The sequence below is a fragment of the Euprymna scolopes genome, chromosome 28 (assembly GCF_053919585.1).
Source record: "Euprymna scolopes isolate OS-2025 chromosome 28, ASM5391958v1, whole genome shotgun sequence".
NCBI lineage: Eukaryota > Metazoa > Mollusca > Cephalopoda > Sepiida > Sepiolidae > Euprymna > Euprymna scolopes.
In genome coordinates, this window is record NC_136509.1 from 60,093,125 (window position 1) to 60,102,162 (window position 9,038).

Genomic DNA, 9,038 nt, shown 5'->3' on the forward strand with positions numbered 1-9,038 from the left:
AAACAACAGAACAAAGAAGAATGACAAACGCGGGTAGTTTAGTTTAAAGACGAAGTTTCGCCTTTTATTTAGGCAAACGAAAGGGTGGTAAATGCGAATTTTCTCACTGGGCGACGTTGGTCCGGGGTCCGTCGCCGGTGTATTCCGTCAGGGGGATGCTTGTCGGTACGCCGTAAGCTGGAATGCTGGGATGACGACGGAGAAGTCGGCGTGGTAACTGGTGCGGGTGATTGGTCGACTTGGGTCCGACTGGGACCGTACTGATGTGTAGGCCTCAGGTTATGAGAGGAATGGACGGACGAATTGACAACGCTGAGGGTTCATTGTTCATCAGGTACGGACGGGCGCTTTGGCAACACTGAGGGTTCAGTATTCATTAGGTACGGACGGGCGCTCGGATCGGACGGTCACTGAGAAAGGTGTCAGTGTATGAGAGGTACGGACGAACGAATTGGCAACACTGAGGGTTCAGTGTTCATCAGGTACGGACGGGCGCTCGGATCGGACAGACACTAAGAAAGGTGTCAGTGTATTAGAGGTACGGACGATATGGAGACCGGAGTCGTGGTGATGAGGTGGACTTCTACGGCGTGGAGACCGGAGCCACGGTAGTGGTGGTGGACTTCTACGGCGTGGAGACCGGAGCCACAGTAGTGGTGGTGGACTTCTACGGCGTGGAGACCGGAGCCACGGTAGTGGTGGTGGACTTCTACGGCGTGGAGACCGGAGCCACAGTAGTGGTGGTGGACTTCTACCGCGTGGAGACCGGAGCCACAGTAATTGCGCGAGCGTCGAACGGTTAGGGAACCGTGAGCAAGTGCAGAGCTTTGCCGAAACCAAGCTTTTATTTAGCCTTTCGTCCCCGGCCTTGGCATTATCTACTGCCAAGACCTTATTTGGGGTACGAAAGCGCTTAGGCACTATGGCCAGAAAGGGGAAGTGGGGAAAAATAGGGGTCTTTCTAGTCCTTAGCTAGACTTGCGTTGGATAGCAAGTACTTCATTGTAAAATCTACACTAGAGTTTCTATCACGCACTATTCCGCCTAACATTCTTACTAGGACCTACTTAAAATAACAGCTCCCCAGCTTACGGGATGGCGGGTGACATTCACGCTATGAAAAGGAAAAGAATAAGAAAAACATATAACATATTTACAAGTAAAACAAAGGAAAACCATATTTACAAACTAAGGAGTTTTTTGTTTTTTTTTTATTTATAATGGGGGTGAGATGATGGGGAGGGGGGCAAACTAGAATACACCCAAAAAAGAAAGAAAAATAAAACAAAATGAACAAAATGCCTATGGGGACGGGTTAGTAAAGGGACCCTCCCTACCTGGTCTGTCATGTGAAACGCCCACTGTCTTCCGGTCCACTTCCCCCGGGGGGAAAGAGATGAAAGCAAGCAGGTCGTTCCCTAGAAGGGAGTGGAGGACCTAGGGAATTGTATGAAAAAATAAATTAGGGTTGGGGACAACAGGGATGGATGGCGTCTTCCAAGATAAAATACGTGATGGGCAATAATAGGCCTGGGACAAAATAAAACAAGTGGACTTTTGGGCATCTTTGGAAGCTCTCCTAGTGCCAATCTAACAAAAATAAAGAGCTATGGGAACAGGATCAACACGCATACTACCCCAGCCTAGGCCCTACAAAAAAGCACAAGCTATCCACTCTTGGTGGTTACACGCCTACCTAGCCTAAAAAACTACCCATCTTATAAGGTAAACCTTATATTACAATGTCTTAAGGGCTGGGTTCCGAGAAAAAGAAACCTCAGCACCCTAGGACCAATACCTCTAGGGTGGAAACACGAACTGAAAACTAGCGCCTCGTCGGATGCACAAACTAGTGTTGTGCACCCATCTCCTATCAAAGTCCATGCGGTGCAATCTTTTCCAATCGCATCTGATTTTCGTTTTAAGTTGATGCTTAAAACGAACTACCAGATCGTGATCAGAAACAGATCGCTCCTCATGGACAATGTCCAGACGTGAAACCCACGTCACTAACCTAGCCACCGCTAGGATTACTAGAAACACCAACCGTTTCTCCCTGTCAAACGGTGGGTCCACATTATCGAGAACGTACGCTAAATCAAGTGGCACCGACCGCTCGGGGTCGATGCGAGCCGTTACCCCTTCGACATACTCCCAGAGACTCCGCACCCCGCTGCAAAGAAAGAACGCGTGTTCTCTCGTTTCCTCCTCATCATCATTGCAGCGTGGGCATGGGGGATAATAATATTCACTATCCCGATCGTTCCTGGCTAGTTTGCCGAAGAGTGGCAGCGCGTCCCGGACTAGCCTCCACGTAAGTGAAAATTCAGAGTTATTAATATGGCTACTGGCAGGCGCCCAACTCCACAGCGAGAGAACTTCCCCCCTCGACAGATGCAGCCGCTCCACCAGCGGGTCTTTTGCAGTCCCCACCACTAATTCCTCATATAGCCTCCACCTAGGCCGTGCAAGGTCACTGGACCCCGGTAATGCCCTAAGGGCGGCTCGGCATTCGGTCAGGAAACACCTTTCCCCCGCCGGTCTTCTGCGACCTTCAGCGGCAGGGTCGAGCATGAGCCGTGGAAAAGCCTGTTCCACGACTGGTACCCAGTGCGTTTCCTCCATCAGTGTCCGACTCAGGAACGCCAATCTTTCTGCGTGCTTGTGACTTTGCAGATCAGGCATCCCTAAGCCTCCCTCACTAAGCTTCTGTGTACAGACCTGTCTACGGACAAACGGCTTTCCTCCCATCCAAAGAAGTTTTAACAGGAGGCGCTCTAAAGCCTTACAGCGGTCCGCAGGCAGGGGAAGAACAGATAAACGGTAAAGGATCAGCGGAAACACGTACGTAGCACATGCCTCCGCACGACCCTTCAAGGACAATCTCCTCCGAATCCAAGTCCTTACTGATGACTCGACCTTAGTCTGTACTTCCGACCAATTCTTGTCCAGCTGGAGGTCCGGCCCGAACCACACTCCGAGGATCTTTACCGGGCCATCAGTCCAGCCGAACGCACCTGGAAACCCCGGTCCAGGCGCCCAACCGCAGGCCAACGGACTTGCTACGATTGATCACGGCCCCTGTAACAACTTCATACTCAGCGATCGCCTCTATCACCGCTTTGATATCGATACGGCGCGCAACAAACACGGTGACGTCATCGGCGTACGCGGACACCCTGGCGACTTTGCCGCCAGGCAGAGCTATGCCGCGTAGGACTGGTCTCGCCGCCTCGTCCCTTGATTTGCGAAGGAAGGGCTCCAACGCCAGGACATAAAGCAGAGGCGACAGCGGGCAACCCTGCCGCACCGACCGGGAGACCCCAAAGGACTCCGACAACCTACCATTTACTTGCACCACAACCGCGGGATCACGATACAGGGCGGAGATCCACTTGCGGAAGTCCGGACCAAAGCCGGCGGTTTCCACAGCCCTCAGGAACCCATGGTCCACCCTGTCGAACGCCTTGGACTGATCTAAATTGATCAGCGCGGCTTCCGTGTCGTCTTCTAACCCCTCTAAGATCGTGTGAATCAAGTGCAGATTGTTCTGAATCGATCGACCCTTCACAGTGCAGTTCTGATCCGGTTCGACCAAGTCGTTGATAACAACCTGCAATCGGTTCGCAAGAAAGTGGGACAAAATCTTGAAATCTGCGTTAAGCAGAGTAATGTGTCTATAGTCGTCTAGATTCCCCCCCCCCATGTTGGTTCCCCTTCTTCAGAAGCGTGACCACTCCTTTGGGTACCTGCCTCGAGTCCAGTGGTTAAACACGCCCGTCAGAAACCAAGCTGCCGAAGGTGAAAAATATCGCCGTAATATTCAGGGGATTGCTAGTCACCGGGAGCGGGCCGGAAGTTGTTTCTAAACAACAGTTAATATCAATTCTCGGATGTGTTCTTTACAAACAGTCGATGCTGAAGGAGTTCGTTGTTTGTATTTTACGAAGTTTTTCCAGGAAATTAAAGTTTGTTGTTTTGTTTTTGTTGTAGAAAAGATGTCTTTTTTTAAATTTCTTTTCTAAAACGGGGCTCTGGAATCACGTGACGGCTGCTGATATTACTTGCTACTGCTGATTTCGGCGGAGGCTGTCAGTGGCTGGTCGTCTGTTGTGCTGTTGTTGTTGTTGTTGTTGTTGTTGTTAGCGGCCAAGCCGCGACACTTCGCTTATTAAAGTCTGCTTTCAGACGAACAAAAAAATCTAGTGTTATCCAATCCACATTCTCTTTATTAAAAAGAAGTCAATTTATTTATTTATTATCCCTAGACAGCGTAAAATTTGATTTTCTTCAAAAAAAAAAAAGTACTTGATTTATAAAATATTCGATGGTTTGCATGTACTGGCCTTGTTGACTCATATTTCCGCCAGGGGTCGTTAGTGACGTTATCTCTCAAACAAGATGGCGCGTTGCAAATCTTCGATTAAACGTCCGATAATGTTTGATATTCTTAAATAAAAAAAAACCTACTTGATCGATTTATATGATTTTTGGAATATGACATTTTCATACAGTGACAAGTACGTACATTTTAAAGATTTTTTTTTCAGATTTTCATAGTAAAAAAGATTACTTGTGGACCACTGGACCATTTATAGACTTGCACCCAGGATTTTTTTATATATATATATATATATATATATATATATATATATATATATATATATATATATATATATATAAATTACTATTTTTTAATTATTTGATCTTTTCAGCTTTAAAAAATATTGAAACGTTTATCAACCCCCATTTATTTTGCTTAGTTTTCGGACCATGAAATATAGGGGGGGGACACCTAAAAAATATATTTCCGCTAATATATTTAACGAAACTTACTTTTAATATGTAAGTTTATTTAATAATGATTGAATATCGAAAATTTCAGGAAAATATGATTATTATTTGATTTTTACTAGATTTTTAAAACATGGGTGTGTGAACGAACGATAAGCACTACCAAAAGTTACCACAGAATTACCCTCTCCCCCATATGTAAAACGATGTAACTTTATTATAAATTGATATTATCAATATAACTTTTGTACCATTAAAAGAAGGGCAAAATAAACTAGTAATAATTAAAAAAAAAAAATTTTTCAGCGTACGAAAATAATGAAATTGCGAGACGAAAATTGTGTTTACGTAATTGGCGCTTTAAAATAACATTCCCATGTAGTAGACATTCCGAACGTGAAAACATACCCATTTTTAATAAATCTAGCAAAAATCAACTAATGCTCAGATTTTCGTGAAATTTTCGATACTTATCCATATTAGAATGAAATTACATATAAAATGCAGTTTCCATAAAATATACAAGGCAAAATATTTATTTTTTCGAAATTTGAACAAAATATATTTAAATCTATCGACATTTCTATTATGAAACATAAGAGTTCAAATAAGTAAAACATAGTTTGTTTGTTTTTTTTTAATTTAAATACACATATTGAACAAAAAATTACCTTGAAGTTGCAATTAAAAAAATGATATAAATTTTATTTTTTTATTTATTTATTTTTTTATTTTTTGGGTATTTGTACAGTTTAGTCAAGACAAGAAATTTTATTTAATTTCATCAAGTAGTTTGGGTTTTTTTTACAGCGGAAAAACACGTTTTTATGAGAGCGCATTGAAGGCAGCCCGGCAGCCGTCTTGGATTTTAAAAAAATGTTTGAATTTTAGAAATGCCAAAGGGAGATAACTCCAGTTAAAGCACTGACACCCCTTCCCATACTAGCTTTTCTTCCTAAAAATCAAACATTTTGCTCGGTATCATAACAAATTCTTATTTCGCTGTAAAATAAAAACAAACAAAAAAAAAAAACTGCTCGATGAAATTAAGTGAAAATTTTTTTCGGAGAATTTCGTTACATAACGGATACATACAGTTGAAACTTTTTTCGATATTTTCATTTTTTAATGTCTTGACTAAACTGTACAGGTACCGTTTTTTTTTAATAGCGTTTTTTTTTTTTTCGAGTTAATATATATTATAATCAGTTGAACTGCCAAGAAAAAGAAACTTCTTAAAAATTAATTAATTTTTAACAGATTAAAACGATTAAAATTCCATTATTTCAAAATGTTTCGTTACAACATAGATTTTTAATTAATTGTGTTTAAATTATTTTAAAATATTAAATGTTAATATAAACATGACTCTTGTCAGCTATTTTATCGTCAGATTAAAAACAATTTGAAAATATTATTGCACAAATATTAAGCATTTTGTAGACCCCATCCCTCATATTTTCTATGTCTCTTTTTACCGAACAAAATATGGAACCTCATAGGTAACCAAATGAACATTCAGTAAAACCGTATTTCATATTTAATATACAAATGTTTCTAATATTATTAATCGTTAAACTGTGTAAATCTTAAATCCTAACAAAATTATAAAAAAGATTAATTATTAATTGCAGTTTGAAGAAGATAAACAAAGGTTTTAAAAATCATGAAGTCGCTTCTGCTTTTCCATAGTTCGTATAGTTAACACACATCTGACGTCACAGAAACATGCGGTCCATTTTTCACAATCGTTTGGCAGTCCCTAGTGAACGGCTTAAAAAACGTAACTACATAGGAACGTTGTTTTAAAGCGTCTATAATGTAAACACGATTTTTGTCTCGCATTTTCTTTATTTTTGTATGCTGTAAAAAAATTTTTAAAAATATATATATTAGCACTTTATTTGAAGCTTTTTCTATTAAATGGTAAAAAAGTTAGGATGATAATATTAAATTGCAATTACATCGTGATACATATAGGGGAGGTTAAAACTGTGGCACGCGTTGGAGGTACCTAATGCTCTGTTTTACAGAATGGAACGGAAATTTAAATTCGGTACATTTTTATATTACGTCCAACTCATCATTCACACATTCGACATGTCAACTTCGGATATGCTGACAAGGTTAGGCGTGTCTATTCCGAAAGGCATTCTTAACATGGGGTGTTGGAATTTTTTTTGTACCAATAATGGTGCATCCCCCCTGTTTACATTTATTATTGTTTATCTGGTTCTTATATATGATTTTTTGTATTTTGCATCCTTTATGTTTTTTAGTTTCGTATATTTTCGGTTTGTACGAAACTCCCTTTAATTTGAGAAAAGGAAAATGCTAGCTCTGTGATGATGTCACGAGCCCAGCGCGTATTTCGCTCTCTTTTGAAATTCTGCTGACGTGGAGAGTGAACGTGGTTCATTGCCCGGCGCTGAAAATGGAATTTTGATGAGCCTCCTTCAAAGAAGAAAACCCGGCAAGAAATTAATATCCGGCTGTGACGAGACAGACTTCTGAAAATTAACTACGTGACTATGGTTTTGCGCGTATTTTAGAGGGAGTGAAATTGTTTTAAAGAAAATACCTTTTTACATGACAAGGAATTTTGGAATCTCCTATCCGGACAAGCGACGAGGTCTTGCTTCTGAAATTCATCTGTGTGTCTACGGTTTGCACGCAACATGGAGGGAGAGAAAATTCTAAAAGGACTTTAAACAAAAAAAGAAAAAGGCACGTGCCTGACTGGCTTTCAATTTGTGAGTATGCTCCTAAAATTAATTTCATATGCGAGTGTGATTAGGAGATACTATTTTGTATATTATTATTATATTCGTTTATGGATACGCACATCTTTATAAGAACCAGTGTTATTTTTTTCATAATATGTTACCTTGGCGTTTCTTAAGTTTAATGCCCGTAAAGGGAAAAATTTGCAACTTATTGTAAATAAAATTTCTTCGTTTCAAATCAAGAACTTTATATTTCATTCTTTACCCCCTCCCCCTCTTTTATTCCATTTTTTATTCATTTTTATTTTCAGCTTAGTTACTTTAGCGTCAAATTTATCTGGAAGCAGGATATATTCGGACAGGGGAGGTTGGGGGTGTCTATTCCGGGAGTCGTTCTTAACATGGGTAGATTGGTAGGTGTATCAGAATTTTGGGGGAATTTTTGACACCCCTAACACAAAACTGCAAATAAAATATAAAAAAACTCGCAATTTCTCTTTTTAAAGTGGATTGGTTCTTTTCTTTATGGAATATACTTCCAAAATAAACTATTAAAGTTGTCTAAAAAATAATAGAAATATTATTTTTTATTAAAAAAAACACAGTGTTTACAAAGTGCCGGCGCGCCTTCATGCAGCCATTTGTTTTACGTAATGAAATTAATTGAATTTTACAAGTTAAATATTTTTCAATTTTTAAACTTTAAAAATCTATAAAAATTTTTCTATTGGTTCAATTTTTACGATATTTTCAGGGTCAATGGGAAATTTTATGCTCTTTCCAATAAACCAACTATAATATTTTAGACAAACGTTTTGTTTTAAATTCACCCCCCCCCTCATTTTGAAATGTCTATTAAAATTTAAATAATTAATTTACTCCCCAAAGTTTTATATATCACAAATTGAATCACAAATTGAATAAATAAAATATTCTAATTTAAAACAAAAAAAAGTGTTTTTTGGAAATTTACCTGTAAACTTCAAAGTGTAAAACCTTTTTTTTTTAACCACGTTGAATTTTTTTTTTTTCAAGTGGAAGTATTGTCAAGTAAATATCGGACGCTTATGACAATTTTTTCTATGTTTTCTTTTTTTAGATATTTAAAAAAAAAAATCACTCGATAAAGAAGAATCAAGATATATTAAATCAAAAATTCATGTATTTCTTTAAGAGAATAAAAAAAAATGAAAATTTGGTAGAGCAAATTTTTTGTAATCGGCCAAAATCCATGAATGAAATGTTCATATTTTGCAAATATGGTAGCACATACTGAGCACTTTGTAGTTGAAATGAAATATGTAAAAAATACAAAAGGGAGATAAGGATGCATGTATTGTTTTTGCGTTTTGGAAATAGTTATGTCTCTTGGAGACATCCGTATTTGATAAATTGAAAATTAGAAGCTTTAAGCTAATAGCGGAAACAAGTTGCGAAAATGCGATTTTCTGGGACCCTTGCTTTAAAAAATCCTTTTATTTAAAAAATACATGGAATATAAAATATAAATATGGACAA